Below are 21,384 nucleotides of genomic sequence, written 5' to 3'. Positions count from 1 at the left end.
AACTATTAAAAAGAATATTAAAAAATATAATTGTTTAAGGATATTTTTGGTAAAAAAGTCACAATTCTTAGTCTACGAGAAAGTGGCTTTTCCATCTTTACATATAATTTTTTTCATAGAATATAAAAAACTTATTCCCATAGAAAATCTCTATAAAATTCTCCAAATAAATACGAGGTATTTTTTCTTTCGTTGACCAAATTTTTCTTCTTCCTTTCTCTTCCAAATCAGACTAGCCTTAAGAGTTTTGACCTCTGCCTAGATAACTATCAGACACCAACCAAGAGGACCAGTATTTCAGCTTTAAGAGCCTACATGGTAGCTACCCTGCCATTATGATTAATGCCCTGTTTGGGAGAGCTGTTGGCAGCAGAACTGTTGGAAGTAGAGCTGTCTGAAGTAGAGCTTTTATAAAAAGCTGTTTGCTGTTTGGTAACTAAATTTCTAAAGTGTCGTGGTACTTTAACATGTGTTTAGTAAACAAACTGAGAAAGTACTTTTATATGACAAAATTACCATAAATGATATTGCATAGTATTATACAACAGAGCATCATAAAACATAATATATATTAATACATAAATATACGATATAGTATAATATTATTGTAATGTAAAATAATATTATTATAATATAGTAATATGATATTGTATAGCATAGCATAATAGTAATATAATTATCAATTATCTTGGATGACACTATACTTCTCTTCTCCACTACATCAATAAGACAACTCAATTGCTGAGATAGTTGTGCAGCACCCCCTATTTTCTTGCATTTCTTATCATGCAAAATAGGGCTAACTCTCTTCTTTCCTCTTTCTTCGTTAGCATCAATGCAAGTGTAGTATTAACATTAAAATTATCAGTGGGAACATCATTAATTTTATATGCAATAATATGATGGTCCTCATTTGAGTCACCTAAGCCCTCAAACTTATTATTATTAACCCCATCCTACCTCTCATACGCTCCAATTGTGTCCTCAACATCCTTCTGCACCAGTAAAGCTGGTGCCCAAGCCCCGTCCCCAGTGGCACTAGTATCTCTAAATAACCTATCCAATTTTATGGCATGTTGCAGACCACATTCTAGAAACTTAGCTGCATCAGGAATCTCCTGCAAGTTAATAATATAGTTGTCAATAGTAGTTTATAAGTTAGTATAAAAAATCTTACAAATATTAAACTAGTGGCACATGTACCTGTAATTTTTTTTCCCAACATGCATCTGATGCATCTATTGTATTTCTAACAGGATCTCATCCAAGCCCTATTTCCTTTCCCACCAATTTCATCCAAATGCTCCAATTTGCTTTCAGGTTATCCCACTTATTTTTAATTTTTTTGTGGTCATATTGATTTCCAGTCTTCTCAATGAATTTTTCAATTATATTGGCCCACCCTATCCTATTGAAATGTGTTTCTGGGCGATTACCAGCTTCAACTTCACCAATATATATATCGATAAACTCCTCCATCAATTTGTCATTCCAAATGGCCTTCCTCTTTTTCTCATCTTGGGTTGATGGATCAGCAAGGGTATGTTGGCTCTTCTTAGACATTTGTTCTTCTTACAATGCAACAACAAAAACATGAAATATTTTGTCAATCATAAGTCATAATTTCATCCATATTCATAAAGCACCTTGTAAAGCATATGCATAATTTACATACATATAGATTACGTACATATATAACTTAGCATGCCATTTTCATTTTAACTCTTTTTTAACATATGGACCCCTATAATCCTATATATTCATATATTAGTCCTATTGCTTGATGGGATTTGCTAGTTTGTATTCAGTCAACAATCAATAGCAAGTGAAGTAATCAGTACAATGTGTTAACAACATTGTTTAATTCACAAAACACATGTTACATGTTAATAGCTGTATGAGTATGGTTAATAACTAAGCTCCAATTTTTTCTTAATCAAGTATGATAATAAACAAAATCTAGCAATGCAATCCATGCATAAATGGAAACAAATAATTTCTTGATTCGACATGTATATTGATTGTTTCCTAATAACTGAATAACTTTTTAGTAAATATTATAAAGCCGATAAAGTAGGGCATTGCCATATCCTCTCTCTATCTCTCTGTTACAAAAATAGAGAGAGAACTCTTTGTCTCTCTGTTACAGAGTGTAATAGAGTGTAACAAAGAGAGAGAATATTGGTGAAAACAGAAACCAGCATTTTTAAAAAAAACCTGATAGCCAAAAGATACTAAAACACAACCAATTTGGTATCATGGATATATTATTACAGAAGCATGATAAAATGGGTAAAGACACCTATGATAGACTGAAGTCAGATGGATGACTAGATGATTCTAGAGTGGTATGCGATACAAATATGCTGAGGCAACATCAACATTGTACATTTCAAAACACTCAGCCAAAAAAAAGTACATGCATGCAGAATTATGTATAGAATGCTAAGTTGATGGTAGTAAAACTAGGAACGAGAAGGTGCTGCAATAGTAAGAGCCTGTAAGTCACTATAGATGATTAAATATAATGAAGAATCAAATGAAGAGGTATGGGTCTGTGTAGCCAAAACCTGGGGAAGTCCCAGTAAATAGAAGAGCTCAGATTACACAAAGGGTTGGGAAGAGGAAGAAAAAGATTAAAACATGGAAGCTAGTTGTAAACAATATTCGAAAAAGCTTCTGATTATAATGGATGTGATCCTGAATATAAATGATTTGCAAATATGGATTTGTAATGCAAATCTCAATTACACCCAAATAATTGGGTTTATTATTATATTCGATATGTATAGCACAAGCAGAGCATGAAGCAATATAAGTTCCATAAAATACAATTACATGAAAAATACATGGACATTTAATTAGAGTAAATAAAACTATTAACTACAATAATGAGATGATGCAAATAAAGACTACTGGCGCTGGAATTACTAGCAGTGAATTTTGTTGAAGAATGACAATGTAAGTAGTAATTTGGATCTTTAAGTCAAAAGCATAAGCATAAAATATTTTGGCTAATTAAGGATAAAAGGAGTATTCTTACTTCTTAAAGCTTCAAAGTGCAATGAAGATTGCAAATTTCTGAGCCAGTAGGTGACAATATTTGGCAGAGGATGATCCAATCTTAAGTTAGAAGGCAACAATAATATTACCAAACCCCAAAGCACCGCTCACCATCAAAATTCTAAATACAAAACTATTGACAGCTGGTGCGGTAGGAGAGATTTGAAAAGAACCACAGAGAGAACTCTCTCTCTCTGTAACAGAGAGAGATCTTGCGATCCACTGTGGACTGCGAGATCATTAAGGGTATAGTGAGAGTTCGCGGTCCACGATAGAGAGAGATCCTCTCTGTAACAGAGAGAGATCTCGCAGTCACCCGTGGACCGCGAGATCAATAAGGGGAGGCACCATAGACCGCGAGATCAGTAAGGGGAGGCACCGTGGACCGCAGTGCTACGATCCACGGTTTCGTAGCTTGAGCTTGGAATGCGATGTCGCGGTCCATGTGCTTTTCTTCGCGGTCCACGCTTGAGGAGGACCTCGGCGTAGACCATGAGGTCGATGAAAAAAAAAAACAAAAAATGGATTTTGGAAGGTACGGAGAAGAAATTAAAAATTTTTTCCTTCTAAAACGTGGTTCAAAAGATACATACAAAAATAGAAAAGAAAAATACCCTTTCTTGCGGAAGGGAGTCTGACGGCTAGGGTTCTTGGCTCTAGTAGATTTTTAGGTTTATAAAATGACAAACTATGTAATTATTATATTTTATTATGAGTATTTTGGTCAAAAAATAGTTTTTCGATAAAGCTGAAAACAACATTTTCGGAAAGCTCCAAAATGGAGCTTCTTCCAAAAAGTTGTTTTCAGCTTTCTGAGAAAGCTAAAACAGCTTTTCAAAATTTTTACCAAACACTCTTTTTTATCCAAAAGTTCTTTTGGATACTTTCTGGCCCTCCAAAAGCTCTCCCAAATGGGGCCTTAGACTAGCAATGGGCTAAGGAGGTCCAAGAAAACTACTGAATGTAACATACAAACGAAATTGGAGTCCAGCCTTGGATTTTAGGGTTCCTTTTCCGGTCAGGCTCTAGGCCTTTGATAGTTTGGTGCATAAAGTAAATTGGACCAGGCCCACGATATTGATTTGTTGAATAAGAGTTTTAAACCCTCTTGATATGTCTATCTATATTTTTCCCACCTGGTGCCTTACATATTGCTTGATTCAGGGCAAAGAAGAAAATTCTAATATTATACAAGCCAATTTTAATTGGTTGTATAGTTTTGGCCTCCATTGAATTCATCTGAATGCTAGTTAAAAAAAATAAAAAGAAGAAGAAAAAAAACTCATAAACGCTCTTATTGCCCTTCCAAAAAATATGTCGTACCATAGGTTTGATCAATAAAACAACTAATGTCATTGAATGTGTGATAAGTGGGGTAGCAAAACCCATCCCTTGGCTATCGTATTATTATTGTAATCACTAAGAGATACAAGCCTATATCTAATCTAAACCAGTCAAGCTATTAGTGGTTGGAGGTCAAAAAATAATTCCACGAGAAAAAAACACAAGAATCTATATCTAGTCAAATAGAAATGTCTGCCTAACCCTATTATTATTGTGCATTCGTTATGAGAGTGATTTTTATGAACTCGATCAAACATGAATCCTATAAAGATGGATAGCTTATCCAATATATAAGGCATAGCATAGCTATACACTTGTACTTTCATAATAATATTTTTTTGAATTTATCAATTATAATTCTCGAAGGTTATTAGTAAATTATTTTGATACTTGCTAAATACTAGCATCTGCAGATGAATGTTGGGTAGCATTATGTGCCTTGGGCATACCCGGGTCCAACTTATAGATTCAGGTTAGTTGCATGACATCTCTTGGTTAGAAACTTGACTCAAGTTTATGGTCCATGTCTGGGTTGAACTCGGATCCAGCCTAATCTGGTAGGACTGAACACAGCATCTCTAGTTGCGAACTGGGTCTTGGTTGAGAAAGCCCTACCCAACTCAGTTCATCTTCATCCCGGCCTTTTGCTTCTCCTAGACTTCCACCCATAGTATATTGAACCGGCCCGTACTGAGCCGATCCGGTTCAAACGTGTGGAAAACGATTATGGCCCCTTTAGGATCGGAACCGAGCGGTATAGGCCCGGTACCAGTGCAAATCGGTTCGCACATGTATGCATCCTGCGCCGGTAGGCATTTTTTTCATGTGCTCCGTTGGCCAGTTCCGGTACAAACTGGTCCGATTTGGAATCATGCCGGTTCGGTTCGTGACATGTACCGGTAAGGGGCTACCATGCTCCCACCCATCGTCAAATCTTCCCCAAAATCCCCTGCCCCAGAACCACGCTTCTAGTTTCTTCGCTTCCGCGCCGGAGATAGGAGATTTGACGCGATCCTCTCTCACCGAGCGGTACTCTCTCTTCTGCCCTCCATATTCTTATATTTAATTTATCTCTCCCGGCAATTCGTACACATAAAGTTATCAAGACTATGAATTCTTGATTTTTTGTCTCTTTTGATCTTCGATGCATTGAATTGCTGTTTTATTTTTTAAAATTCTAAGCTCGCTGTTTGATTTTTTTTTTTTGCCCATGGAATTTTGAAAATTCGTTACTTGAAATGAACTACTAAATGACTGCGACGTTTTAGACTATGTTTAGGGTTTATATTTTTGCCCCCAAAAATCTCTGTCTCTATGCTTGTTGCGTGAATTTTTTTTAGGCTGTTCGACCACGCCCAGACTCTCCTTTTTTGGATTGAAAACGTTTTCATGGTTGAATGTTTTCATCGTTTGGTTAGATTTCGAAGTGTTCATGCCTAACATCATGCGGATGCCGTGACTCGACCTATAATGGTCTCGGCAGGATGCTGTGTATTTGCTTGTCTGTGGATGGTAAATACGCTGATGATCTCAGAGGATCACCAAGAAAACTAAAATTTAATAGCTGAAAACATGGAGTCTTTAATTTTATAATTGTTTTCTCCAATGCATAAATAAAAATTGGAATTTGATAGGTGATAAATAGCAATGAGTGCGTTCTTCCTTTAGTCATGATAAATTATGGTGCTGTTAACACATCCAGAAATTATAGAATGGAAATATTAGCTATGAAATTCATTAAGGGCCTGTTTTGATGCTTGGCTTCCATGTTGGATGAATATCAACCCAAGGAGGGGACCGGATAGAGAGAGGAGCCAAGGGAAGGAAGAAAATGGGAAAACCAAGTTGTCGGATCAATCCTGCTACTTCATGGGTTTCTGGGCTCCGAGGATTGGCATCTTAAATAGTTTTGGCTATCCTTTTGGGATTACAGGGCTAATCAGGCTCATTGATTTCTTCTTTTCAGCTGAATTTCACCAACGTGGATGTTTTATGGGGATCGCCTAGTCAGGCATCCAACTGCACCTCAATCAGTCTGAACGACATAGAAAAGTTATCTTTGAGATGAGGATTTTAAATTACGTATGATGAGGGTCATGAGCTTTTGAATGCAAGGATATTGCAGCTCAGGAATATGGTTGGCTTTAGGGTTAGATGGACTTAATTATTGAATTTCAGTATTTAAATGATTGGGGGATTTTAACTTACATACGATGAGGGTCATGAGCTTTTGAATACAAGGATTTTGCAGGTCAACAAGATGGTCATGGTTTTAGGATCACATGGACTACATTATGAAATTCCAGTGTTAAGAAAATATGGGTACAAGTTCTAGTATATTTTCTAGCAAGAGAAACAAATAGGCTTGCTAGTTGAGTCCTTTTTTTCCCATGGAGGGAAGAGGGGAAATCTTTGTTTAGCTAAAATTTTTTTGAAACTTTAGAAGACATGCAAAACTTGCTCTCTGATTCACTCCTTGTATCTTGATTAGCTACTTGAATCGCCTTTTTCATGCAGTGTACGCTATTGGAACTATCTATTATTTCAGTTCACTAAAAATGAGATATAAATATAAAAGGCCCCTTTATGCAGCCCCATGACTTTTCTTCTTTTTTTTTTAAAACAAAAATATGTGATGCAGTTTCACTTTCCACTATAACCTGTCTAGTTGGTTCTATTTACCATGAGACGTATCCTAGTTCCACTGAGAGGTTTGACCTTGGTATATGATGAGTTCAACTCCCAATACTTGCCGAGTTGTTGAGGTTGGGTTTGGTAGACCCCTAAATTCAACTATAACTGATCTAACTTAGACTTGACCTAGATTAAAAAAAGATGGATTAATTAGCTGTCTATGTGACTTCCAAACCTAGATTCAATTCTTCAATCACATTGGTCATATGTTTGCAAAACTGCAAAACTGCACTTGACATGAACACTATAGATTACTTGGCTAGGACCAAACTAGTTCAAAATGGTTGGGTTTTTTTCCATTAATTTAGATTTTCCATATCAACCTAATTAGTTGCAAATTGAATTTGAACCATTTAACTAAATTATCTAGATTCAGAACTAAAGGCAAACTAGGTCCAGTAAGGATTGTGTCAGATTCACACCTCATCTAGTTTATTTGCACCTCCAGAGATAAACTTGACCTTTCTGTCCACAATTGCTACCATTTTAGACACCACTGCTAGGTAGAAGGAACCATATGGAACTTTAGGTTCAAAATATTGAGTGATATTCTCTTTCATTTCCTTCCCCTTCATAGCTGTCTATGTATTAAGGAATCATCAAGTCTCTTAGTGAATGCCCAGTGCTCTAACCGTTTGAATCAAACACCTAACATTCTTATTCTTTCCATGTCTTAAAATAATAAGTGGTAAGGTGGCTAACTTTCATCCATTATCTTTCCCATTCAATTTGCTAGACAACATACTTTGAATGTCACTATTCTATGGCACGAATTCTTTTCATGTATATCTTCTTATTATCTATGACTAATGCCTCTCTAGATTTTATAGACTGTTTCTTATTCATGATAACATAGACTTCTAATTGTCGTTAACTAGGTTTATGCAGTTGTAGACGAGCCATAATGTTTTTTTTCAAATTAGCATATAACTGTTGTTTGAAGTTTCATGGGAAATATACAGAAAATTTCAAATTTCTGTTGTAAATGTTAGCTACTTGTGTTGAATTGCCTAGTGATAGGATCACTGGAGGGTGAAGTGCTGGAATCTAGGCAAAATGGTATGTTATATTGATTCAATTCTCAAAATTTTGTCATTATTACAGATTTCTTTTATTATATATGGAGTTATTGTAATGTTATATTTAACTTCTGAAATCCATATAATATTGTCTACAGTGTTAATTATATAGTTTTTTTTAAGTGGTGCATCATTCATTGTGATCTTTATGTTCTTAATTGTTCATTACATGTTGCCGCACTGTTGCCTTTTTAAGAATGTTGTAATATGTTGTTGGGGGATCTGATTAGAAGGTCAAAATTCAAATATCTGCTAAAGTCAGATTTTATGCATTTATTCCCTGAAAATGTCATGTTGTTGGTATTGAAGATTTTGCTTTACAAAGATTACACTAGTAGTCATTGTTTAGTGTCTTTAGACTTTACAAAGTACGTTCAATGCTTGCCACACCTTAAGTCTGAAAGCGAGGAATAAGGTATTATAAAATGATGCAAATGCATCAAACAGATTTTCATCTGCAGTGCCTGCTTTGCTCCTTTTTCATTTCTTTATGAGAGGCATGCACATTAGGCTTTGAGAATAAATACTGCCGGTAGGAGGAGGGATAATTTTATCATCATCATCATGGTCTCAGCATTGTCATGTTTTTTGATGTCTGTACTCTCAGTGTTTTACATAGATGTTGTAAGATCTGTTTGTACAAATAATTGCATGATTTTGGACATTAGAACCAAATGCTAGATCTTTGATCAAGTTTTAGAAGTCCAGTCAAACTTAACAATAATATCCTTTTAAGCTTGCTTTTTCACATGATTTTTCTTATGCTTTGGATCTATCATCAAAAAATCCAAGAACCTTATGCTTTGCTAGTCACTTTGTTGAGGTTCCTAAGGGTCTATGGACCTTTCTGGGTGTTCGGGTACCTTTTTGCCTTTTTCTTGTAATATTTTAAATAGGTGGTAGGCAATGAATCCATGCCTTTGCCCATCTTTCAACAAAACATCAAGAAACTTTATTCACGTCCGCTCACTAGTGGAATTTTCAGCCTAATAGGAGGAGAGTTTGCTTTTCTAGGACTTTGTGTATCATATACACATGATTATATGAGATTCAGGTTGAGAGGGTGGGATTTATAGAATCACCAGCATTCTTGCATGTGAAATTTGATGCTCTTCTTGTCAACAGATAGCAAACTTTTAGCATGTTTGGGCTAAGTATCCAAAACACTAGATTACTTAATATGTTTCTAGTGAGTATAGCTTCTCACTGACCATATCTAAAAGGTGGAAAATTGTAATATGATAGTTATGTGGACTTGTCATTAGTCGGTATTGTTTTTACCAGCATCAGTGGAACTGTCCTGAATCGCCCTATTCGGAGCATACCGAGCCGTATTGGCAGTGGACCAGGATGTTTCCGGCCTTCAAATCGAGAAACTGACGAAGGAGGGGGAGAGGGAGGAGGAAAAGAGAGGGGGGGAGGGAGGGAGAGGGAGGAAGAGAGAGGGAGGGTGGCGAACGGCCGGTGTAGGCTGGTGGAGGGGTGCCGAGGGGTGGAGAAGGGGCTCTGCCCTCTGGTTCTTCTGTTTCGTTCAAAATAGGAGTCTCGAAGGGCCTCTTTTTAATTTCGAAGAATTTAATTGAAGTTGGCAAGCCCCTCCTTCACCCCTCCGCGTCCCTCCGCTGGTTGTCTGCCACCCTCTTTCTCTCTCCCTTCCTTCCTCCCTCTCCCTCCCTCCCTCTCTCTCTCTCTCTCTCTCTTTTTCTCTCTTCTGTTCTCCCTCTCCCCCGCCCTCTCCGCCGTGTCGAGCCATGCTCCGTTGGCCTCCGCCGGCCTTCTCCCTCTCCCTCCCTTCCTTCCTCTCCTTCTCCCTCCCTCTCTCCCCTCTCTCTCTTCCTATCTCTTGTTCTCCCTCACCTCTGCCCTCTCTGTTGTGTCGGTACGAGCCTAGCACAGGGGCGTACCGAACCTTGCTGCTAGGTAACTGGTACGGGCCCCAATACCGGCACAACAATCCGTGGTTTTTACCATATTTTTGATAAACTTTGGAGGAATACCTTTATAGGTGTTTGAAAATATCATTTGTGGCTTATAGAATACTTCAATTCTTCTAGATATGATCCAGACCCGCCAAGCTTAGTTGTTGGTTGCCTAGCTGCATCCTTCACCATGCTTATTTTCAGTTACCTGCATTTTTTTTATTGACATAGAATTGTGTGTCCATCTACATTCCTAATGCTTAGATCAATGCAAAGTAAGGGATTAAAAGTTCTAAGCTTAAAACCCAAAATATTTTGAAACATGTTGATGTAACTAACCTTGTCATGTCTTTTATGTAAATGTTAATAATTCGGCAAACACTTGCCAGCACAGTTTGTGATTATACATGCATTTATTTGATAGGTCTTTTGATCCATATCTAAATCTCTAATATTTGGTGAACTAGGGCCTGCCCTAGTATTCATACTCCTATGCTTAGCAACCAGAGATTATTGCTTTGATTATTGGGCGATGCATCCCCAAAAAATCTGGACTTGGATAATAGTAGTGTGGTTTCTTTACATAAAATATAGGTCAGTGATAAGTTGATTGAAATCATATATAGTGATTTTTGAGAAAAAAGTTGTGCATACAAAGATAATGCAATAAACAATGTGAAAATTGGCAAAAAAGGAGAAAGAAAAAAGGGGATGAGAATAATTAATAAGAAGATCTAATTAAATGAAAGAGATATTTATAACTTTAAATTATAAAGAAAACAGCCTGATAATCTTATTGAATTAGTAAATTGTATGGCAAAAAGATTATAATGATTATCTCATTAAGTTAAGAAGAAGAATTAAACAGCTTGAAAGAAAGAAAGATAAATACTTGGAATGTTAAGATCAAAAATTAAAATTTGAAAGAAAAAAAAAGATAAATATTCGGAGTGTTAAGATCAAAAATTAAAATTTATGTTACAATATGTTTGTAACAAGACCATGTTTTCAGTCGCTCAAACATATAGGAATTTCTATGATATAAAAAAAATCTAAACAAAACTATTAACAAAGGCAAATAACTGATCATATAACAATTAGTTTAGCTCTTTTTCTCCCCAATGAAAAGAGAAGGCTTTACCTTGTTGTCTGGAACTTGTCAACAGAACACCTAGTTCGTTTGAATTGGCTCCTGTTTCCGGAATTCATGATTCCATAAAGAAGGGAAGAAGAGAGATATGAATATGGTGAAATGGCAGTTCTATCCTACATATTGTGTGCATATGTGTGGGCTATGGGGTTCCTACTTTCTCCTCTCTCTCTCTCATCACCCCCCTTTTGTCGGAAAGGGAGAGATTCCCCCCCTTCCCTTCTCCCCCCCTCTTTTTTGGGGGTGGGAGGCAGTGAAATACATTAAACAGGGGATGTTTGTATATGTTATTGGTATACTTGCTTGAGTAGGAATATAAGAAGTTGATCTTTGAAGGTGATAATTCTGGACATGAAATTTACTGCAACTGGGCATCCTAAAATTTTGTTTTGGGATGGACTTTTCTTTTACACTAGATAGATTGGGCAGGGCTTTCTTATTAAAATGTGGCGGGAAATCCTAGTAGTGATAAATCAAGGGAAACTAAAGAATAATTTCATGAGCATGAAGAGGACAAAGAGACTTTTGTATTTCTTGTTTAATTAAATAGAAAAAATATATTTTGAAGAAGTTTTATCAGCCAATTTTTGTGCATAATGCAATATGACAATTTTTTGAATGTGGACTGGTAAATAATTTTTTCCTGGCTGTTGATTGTGCCCTAGTGTCTGCTCTCTCCACATCATTGTTAATTTCTGCTCTAACTGTTGCAATGCTTTAATTCCTGCCTTTTTCTTCATAAAATCAGCTCAAGAAAATGGTTATAAATATAAATCTAACACATTCTTTGGAGAGGTTTTGATTTTCAGTGACTAAATCTGAGTCCAGGAGATGGCATTCTGATGATAGTTTAACTGTGTTTAATGTTGTTTCTGCATATACATGCTGAAAACTTAAGTCTATATAGCATAGCACTTGTATTATCTTCTTCCATTGTTCATCCATAAATAAATCGATATCTTATTTCATAATAACACTCAGAGTGGCAATGTTGGAGTCATGTGGTTAAGCTCGGTGTCAGATTTATTGATACGCTGGATTAAAATTTTCTACAACATCACAATTAAGGTTTTAAGTACTAGACTGCACTGTTCTGTACCATCCGTACCGTACAGGGCAGGCATGGAATTGTTACATGGTACACTGCCCATACTGACACTAGGTTCTGGACCAGCATACTTAGGGCTGAAAAGCAGGTTAAATATAATCATGCCATATCTCATTCAGATTCAATTTGGATGCAAATTCTTATATTGGATCGAATCCAGATATGGATCTGGATACGTAGTTAAAATTTTTGCTGGATCTGGATCTGGATTTTAAGGATTTTTCTAGATCTGGATCTTCAACTAAGCAAAAAAAGCACCAAAATAATTCCTCATGTTGGAATCAAAACTATGCACTCCTACCTAGCCGAGAGCCCATCAACCACTATACTAATACTCAGCCTGCTTTAAAATGGTGGGTAGTTGTACATATTTTAAATCTATTCACATCCTTAAATTGAGTTTTTTAAAGTCTGTTGTGATGTTTAAATAATTAATTTTTTTCCATAAAAATTCAATCATTTTCTAGTAGAAAATAAAAAATGAATATACTTCATTTTATTCTTTATGTTTTATTCAAAAACTTATTGTTTAAATTATTTAAACAATATTAATAAACAAGGTCCGTAATCTTGGTACCGGGTACCGTATTGGTACATTATCGGTTTGGTATAATATGGTATGGTACGGTACGTTTCTGTGTCGAAATAGATTTCTTATTCACTTTCTCAATTTTTATCTCGGTACGCTTCGGTACGGATGTGTACGCACCTTGATACGCCTCAGTATGGGTCGGTACGCCTCGGTACGGGGCAATATGAGGCTTGTACCGACTTGAATGTGTGTTTCGTACCGATTTTCTTCCGATACGATACGGTACGCTCCGTACTGGGCGGTATGGAGCGGTACGGCAAACCTTGTCAATAACTTTTATATATTCATATGTTATATAATTTCTCACAAGTTTTTTAGGATTCATCGCTATTTTCTATTTAGACTACAATTAAAGGGTAGTGTGGATTATTAATTTGTGTCACTTAAATCATGTCTTTGATATAGAAAATATATTTATATTTTACTTGTAGTCCGAATAATTGACCGAGCGATCGGACTGATGACTTGATGACCCAACACCTGCAAGGTCTGTCCATATTCCAGATTAATATCTATGCATTAGACCCTGACCTAGTTACTCATGTGCTACGTGCAATTTGGATAGTGGATTGTCCTCATCCTTTATAGTTATGCTATTGATAGTTCTCATTATTGAATTTGGCTCAAAATCTGAATTGTATCCGAAATAATATCCAACTTATATCTGTATTTGGATAGAAAAGATATCGATACAAGATTTGTCCAGCTTGTATCTATTTTCATTTAAAACAAATGGGCATATGCTTAATATTCGATTCATATTTGTCCTATTTAGAACAAATATCGATACTAATTTGGGATCCGTTTACTATCCGTATCGATATTCATATCCGCGGGAAAAACATGGGTACTTCTATGGATATACTAATTTCCGATCTATATCCGATCTATTTTCAACCTTAGGCATACTGCACTGATACTCTGTATGCCCATTACCAATCGGATGCTAGTATGGGTGGTGGCACCAGTACTTAAACCTTGATTACAGCATTTACTTCCTTTTCATATGTACAACCTTGAGTACACGCATTAAGCAATTATTTTCAACCTTCTTGACTTTTTTACTATCAACTGCTGCAGTTCTTTGATGGTTTTGGTTATCATGGAAGTTCTTTTGAGCAGACATACCGTTGCTATTCTGCATCTTTTATTGATAAGGTTTGGTATTCTTTTCTTGCTGTAACTCACGTGGTTTTACTGAATTTTAAGTTTTCTATATGTTGAATGCTGTTTATGATTTTCACAGCCGTTTTCCTTGATGTCCAAAGATTGCTTGATTGTATGGTTGACTATTTTCTAACACTTGCCAAATATGCTCTGGCTTGCAAGACTCAATGTTTCATAATGGAGTTACTTATTAGGGGGCATGAATGACAGTAGACGTAGTTGCCAACCATATATAGTTTTTTATCAAATAATTGTTTTTCTGGGTTGCCATGGCACATGAGAATTTCAGCAGATGTACCATTTCCACCAGTATACTATGGTATTATGTCACAGACTTGTCTCCTTGATTGTGAAATGGTAGAGGAAATCAGATATTTTCATCATGTTCTTTTTTGGTACAATATCATGTTCTTTTTCAATGTATATATTTTCTGCACTCCATCCCAATTAAGCTTTGAGGTTATACAAACATGACATTGGAACTAATATTGGTTCCATGCTGTTCTATAGCCATGATTTGGGAATCCTAACTCCCCTACTCTTCGTACTTGGCACCATCTATATTAGGAGTGGAGCTGATCAATTATTTTTTCCTCTTTGTGGCTTAGAAATTTCTTGTATGCTCGTGGCACATTGGAGATGGTGTTTTGCATTCAACTTGATGGAAGTGATGCTCATCATATGTGGATCAGCTGATAATTCTGGTCCCTGAGATGTGTAAAACACAGAAACCAACTCATGGATATGAAATCGTCTTTCTTTGTTTTGGCTTAGAAAATATTAAAATACTTGTATGGAATTCACAATTCAACTTGTTGGAAGTGATATTCATTTCAAATGGATTAACTAATAATTCTGGTACATGGGACATGTAAAATGCAAAACTAAATAACTAACATGGATGCAAAGTCATCTATAATACTCAGAAAAACCAGCAAGTGCAGCCAATCACTCAAGATCAATCTGTACGTAAACACAAAATCTGCAGTAGAGACCCTTTATCTAACTGATACTTGTCATATTGTCATTGCTTGACATTGCTGTAATCATGTTCAAAAAGCAACGTAGAAACAGATCTTCTCTGTTAACAACTGTGTATGCATGGAGAAATTTCAACATTGTAAATTTGCTAAGAACAAAGCAGATGCCGCGAACCATTTAGCTTGCTGCACAGATTACTTAATATCTATTTGGAGTAGAGGTTGGCTTATTGAAGGTGGCACTTTCTCTTTAAGGAATTGAAGGAGGAATGAAGTTCTCTTGCACAGAGATGATGACAACACCAAGGATCCGCCATTGATATCAAGAGTAATGAAGCACCACATCTAATCTCAATGACCTGATAACCCCCTGAGAGCCCTTCATATTTCCTCAATTTCTACTCAGATCTGTGTTTATGGAAGTAAACAATCACCTGTACACACAGCTGCAGATTTGAGCAGTAACAGGGCCTTAAAGGCATAGCCACATAAGCATCAGTGAGATCTGAAGGATATATTTAAGAAGAACGAAAAAAGAGAAGAAATGAATCTGGAAATAAGAGAACAAAAGAGAAAGGAGGCAGAGCACACTGGTTGCTATTTACCTGGCTGTCTTTATAGTTAGGGCTACCACGGTTGGTCCAGAAGACCAAGATATCCCTGGATAGCAGTTGAGTAGTATGTGCCTTTTCTCAATACGATTTGAACCAAATATAGTTCCATCTACATAATTTACATCACAAAGTAGCACATTATTCATCTCTTCAGAAGTTTAAATTAATCTTCAAGAATTTTTAAAAAGTTGCTGAATTTCTACCTGCATTTGACCCCGTGAACGTTTTATGGTTGTCATTAGTAGGATGAAGCTAAACATGAAACTAGAAGAATTTGCAAATAATTTTTCTTTTCAGACTCAAGTCTTTTTGTTGATAACTTTTCATTGCATATTTAAGTCTTTTTGTTTGAGAGGATCACATAATTGACATGTTGACAGTGGTGCTTCTCGTGCAATTTTTTGACTTTGACAATATTTGCACAAAAAAAGGGAAAAAGAAATTTTGGCCATCCTGAATCAGATGTGGTGAAAATATGAATAGGGTTCTGGTCAGGCATCCAGATGAGATAGGTTGACAAGGCTGGTCAACTTGAAGGAAAATGAGGATTCATTTGCCATTTTCTTTGATCTCCTAGGCTGCCCAAAATGAAGATTAGACTGATATTTCATAAAATGGATTTTTATTTGGCATGTAGGATGAATTTTTTAAGTTAGCTACTAGCTAAGAGCTACATAAAATAGAAATTATTTATTATTTCTGTATTGTTTTAATTAATTAATTAATTAATACTATTATTACTATTTTTCTGCCCAGTTGACCCAATCTGATGCAAAGCCAACTGTTTTGGGTATGGGCTTGCAATTCTCAAATATGGTCAAATCCAACTTGAGTCTGGGTTAAACATTTTTTGACAGCATATTTGACATGATCTAAACCCAACTAAGTCCACCGAATTGCCATGCTAGTGATGTGCAGGTTTTAGGTAACTGACTGGTATAGATTAGCTTTCTTTCTTGATATTTTTAATTTCAGCATGGCAGAATATTTCATTTCATTTTTCTGTCTACTTTTCGAAGCCTCACAATAAGAAAAAAAAACAAAAATGTCTTATCTGGTTCAGTGAACTTCAATAAAGAGGGCTGCTTTTCACCATGATTCTAAAATTGGACTTTTGTATTTCATGTTTATCCTTGTAATAATTCTAATGTCTTTCTCTGCAGCCCCATCTGGAGAGTGGTGATAAAAGTATGTATTCTCCAAATCCTTCATTAACCTGTATCAGATCAAATTTTGTATTTTAGATAACAACTGCTGATGTCGTAACATCTTTTCTGTTATTTCAGTTATAATGCCTCCCTCTGCTCTTGATCGACTTGGTAAATTGAGCCCTTTCCCTCTTTTTCCCTTATATTTCAATCTTAATGTTACTGTCTATGCTTATAAAATAAGCATTCATTTATTTGGCTGTTTGTATCTTTCTGATATTTTTTTTTTTTGATTCTTTGCAGCATCCTTGCACATCGATTATCCAATGTTGTTTGAACTTCACAATGCTGCAACGGAACGGGTTTCACATTGTGGAGTTCTAGAGTTTATTGCAGAAGAGGGCATGATCTACATGCCATACTGGGTAGGCATCATTAAGAGAACTCTTAATTTCGTTTGTTTAATCTAATGTATCTACAAATGGAGCTAAAAAGGAACCTTCTGTTTCTTTTAATTTTTCTTCCTTTTGTCCTTAGATGATGCAAAATCTTCTTTTACAAGAGGGAGATACTGTGCATGTCAAAAATGCCACCCTCCCTAAGGGTACATATGTGAAACTGCAGCCACACACGAAAGACTTTCTAGATATCTCAAACCCCAAGGCCATGTTAGTAATTTCCTTATGTACCTTTGCTAGCATATCTGCTGGCTCCTGTATCATATTTGTTATTGATGCTTTTGTATATAAAATTGAATGTTATTTTTCTAGTAACTGATTAGCTGCATTAGCATGGCCAGGTATTAACCTTTTTTCTTTTACTGCAGCTTGGAGACAACTTTAAGGAGCTTCTCCTGTTTGACTACAGGTGATAGTATCATGGTAGCTTACAACAATAAAAAGTACTACATAGATATTGTGGAAACAAAACCTGCTTCTGCAATTAGTATCATTGAGACAGACTGTGAGGTGGACTTTGCACCTCCCCTTGATTATAAAGAACCTGAACAACCGCAACAACCTTTAATTCCTCCCAGCCAAGCACCAGTTCAAGGTTCCCATTCTGGATTACCCTTCTTATTGCTACTACTTTTATTTCTTTGATTTCCTTTCATTATCCTTTTGGTTTTCAAATTTATGTTTTGCTGAAAATAAATGTGGCTTATCCATGCAAAATATAGGACCATTTTCTTATTAGAAATGTATCTAAGATCTGGTAGTTCCATCATCCATTACCTGCCTTAATATTTCTGTAAATGTATTTGAATATGCTTTGCCTGTATGGATCTTCTTTGTGCTGTTTTCAGTCAGAAGATAGTGTGTTATATCATGCTTCCAAAGGCCAAATATCTTGAGTGAAGAGCTAAAATATATTGGGGCAAATTTGCTTTTAGTTGTTTTTGTTGATGGCAGAAAGTTCTGTGCATGAGGTGCCATGTCCTGTTCTATATATGTGTGTGTAGGCTGTTATCCCCATCAAATGCTCATCACGTTATAGTTTCTCCTCAAGTTGCACAACATTGTCAGACATATTGTGCAAGGCTGGCTTGTATATTTCCTGTATACAGATTGTTGGATTTAACTACCAGAATCTCCTCATTGCCTACATGCCTCTGCTGGATACTCTTGGAACCAAAATTACTAGATTAGACTTGTCACCTGCTTGCAACAAAAATTATATCAGTCAGTACTAAATTTATAGAGGAGCTCAAATATGAATTTATTTTTATGGTATCATCAAATATGGATATTTATTTTTATCAGGTCCTCCCTTCAAATACAGGCAGATGATTGTTAGGTTTAGTTTCTTGATTAGGTTTTTTGGTGAAAGTTATTGATCCATTGGACTGCTTGTTGGGACTTCTAGGATTCTGAGTGGCTTATCTGGAGACATAAGCTACTATGAAGCATGGACAACTTTTCCGTGCATGCACACAAATAGTTTCTTTTAGCCTGTGCCTTCATTTTAATTGCATATGGTGGGGTACTGCAGTAATAATTATCGTATAGAGAACATTTTCCAACCTGTGTTTATCTGAAGGTCACTTAAATACCTATTTATCTTATAACAACTTAAATATGGGTGTAAGCCTGACTGGAGTTTGTCTGCTGATACCAAGTATGCGATTGGTGGAAGTCAATAAAGTTATATGTGGCTAAAGGGTTTGCTGTTTTTAGTGCTTGCTTGTCATGCTACAGTTGAGAAAATAATTCATTTGTGTTGCTGGGATTAGTTAATTCACTGTACATATGTGAACAGCCTACTTTGTAACTTCTGAGTTCTGACAGATCAGAAATCTTGCTTTTTGTATGTATGTATCTTTATGCAGCTCTAATGTTTGTCTATACTGAGGCACTATTTTTTGGATTCCCGATCTTGCATGAAGTGTTCTTCATGGTCCACCTATCATGTATGTCGGAGATAGGAAATTTTTGTTCCAGTTCTGTGTACCTAATTAATTGGATGTCTATGTTTCAAGGCATCTGATGATTTAGCGAAAGAGGAGATAACTTGTGTTCTATCAAAATTTATTATGATTTATGTACTCTCTTCAAAGTTACAGTTCAAGAGGCTGAAGCTGATGCTGAACCAAAGTTCAGCCCCTTTACTGGCATTGGGAGGCGGTTGGATGGAAAGCCTTCAATGCATCAAGAGCCAACAATCTCTTCTTCTGTAGTGAATGATCAGATGGAAGCACCAAAAGATGCGAATCGGCACTCAACAACACCTACACCACAAAGTAGTAGTTCTGCACGTCAACCTGTGGGGAAAGCTTGTCTTTGGTTCAAATGCAAACCATGCTCCAGAAGAAGCACAGGTGTCTTCAGCTAATCTAACATCCACCTCTCTCTCTCTCTCTCTCTCTCTCTCTCTCTCTCTCTTATGCTTCGCTGCGTGTAAATTGATTGTTTGGGGAAGTGAAAGGAATTTGACCAGTTTCTCTTCCAGAAGATCTCTCTTCTTGGCCAACTCATACAGGCTGCTATTTTAAAAGCTAGTATGCAGGTTGAAGCTAATATGCGTAGTAGCATCAGTGGTAGCCCATTTTCCTGGTGGAAATAATCTATAGCACCGAGTTCTTTTCTGCAGCTTCATTTTTTAAGCTCAGTTGAATGAATTTTTTCCCAGGGAATTAGCTATTCAGTTTTAGATTGGTAGCGCTTGATCATCAAATATGCTTTTTAAATTTTTGCAAGAAGGAAAATTTAAGAGGAGAAAAGTGCATAAATAAGCATGGCTTCTTTGGTTGCTTGCCTCATGTGCTCATTGTAATTAATCGCTGGATTGCAAGAAACCAGATATTGATAATTTATTATTTAACGATTGCAGCGTATTTAGACTTTGTCATCACACAATATTCACCTGTTATGTTAAGCTAAAAAAAGGAAGAGGGAACTGAGAGAAATATCAAAAACAACTTATGGCTACAACCAATAAGTTTTTCTCGAGTTTTTTATACAACAATTAGAATTCCTAAATGGAATCTCCACCATAAATTAACTTGTGCTGATTTGTGTTGCAGGTGGCTACAAAAGAAACAAAAGCAGAAACTCTCAAGGAAGAAGAGCTCAAGTTCCAGGCATTTACTGGGAGGAGTTACTCATTGAAGGGTTAATTAAGTGTTCACTGTATGTCTTGTCTTTTCATGAATCAAAAATGTTCTTTTCACACGAGATATGTTTCATAATTTGTTTGCACACCAAGGTTTCCTCGATATATAAATATTTATCTTCACATTGAAACAGGTGCATTCCAGTTTTCACCAATTTGTGAATTTCTGATGTTTGAGTCAGTCACGATTTATAATTGACTTTGAGTTACTCGATTTGGGGACCCAATAGAGAAGTAGCACTGTTAAAACAAAAGGATAACCTTAATACGTGCAGAAAACATACGCCATGTTCTAAGAAATATGGAATTTGAAATGCTGAATCTTGTTGAATGATTCTTGAGATTTCCGTAATAATAGAATCATCATTAGTAAGTTGGGATATTATGATTATTGCCAAATTGTTGTGAAGGTGGAATATTTACATCTGATGAGATTTGATAAGTTGTTATCTTATTTAACTATTGATAGCAGCTGGTATTGTTGCTGTAGTTGGTGTTGCTTTGTTCATTCTTGCTTTTGCATGTGTTAGCCTAAAAGCAGATTGGTTTATCATGTTCAATTGCTTCTCTCTTTTACTTACATCATAGTAATTTTGAAACCTTTATATTCCACATGTTATAGAGATTTTTCAGTTTTCTTCTTAGTTGGGTAATTCTGGAGTGATTGCAAATCGCATAATCTCATTCCCTGTTAGACTACTTAACTGGTTCGAATTATTCTTCTGCTATTCTTGTCTCATAAGCCAAGACCATCATTGTTTGTCCCATTCCATCGAAGAACTTGGATTTTATTAGGTAGTAGTCATACTAAATATGGCCATTGCTGACCTGAAGCCATTGTTTCATTACCATTGCCAACAATAAGTGATTCCAAAAGCAGCTTGATGATTGTATATCTCCTGCCAGCTAAAAAG

General features: G+C 36.1%; 1 pseudogene; it reads left to right on the top strand.

Moving 5' to 3' along the window:
- The first annotated feature begins 5,287 nt into the window (after window positions 1-5,287).
- On the top strand, window positions 5,288-20,601 carry LOC103699601 (annotated as a pseudogene).
- The last annotated feature ends 783 nt before the right edge of the window (window positions 20,602-21,384 follow it).

The sequence above is a fragment of the Phoenix dactylifera genome, chromosome 2 (genome assembly GCF_009389715.1).
Source record: "Phoenix dactylifera cultivar Barhee BC4 chromosome 2, palm_55x_up_171113_PBpolish2nd_filt_p, whole genome shotgun sequence".
Lineage (NCBI taxonomy): Eukaryota > Viridiplantae > Streptophyta > Magnoliopsida > Arecales > Arecaceae > Phoenix > Phoenix dactylifera.
This window is presented reverse-complemented; position numbering and strand designations above follow the sequence as displayed.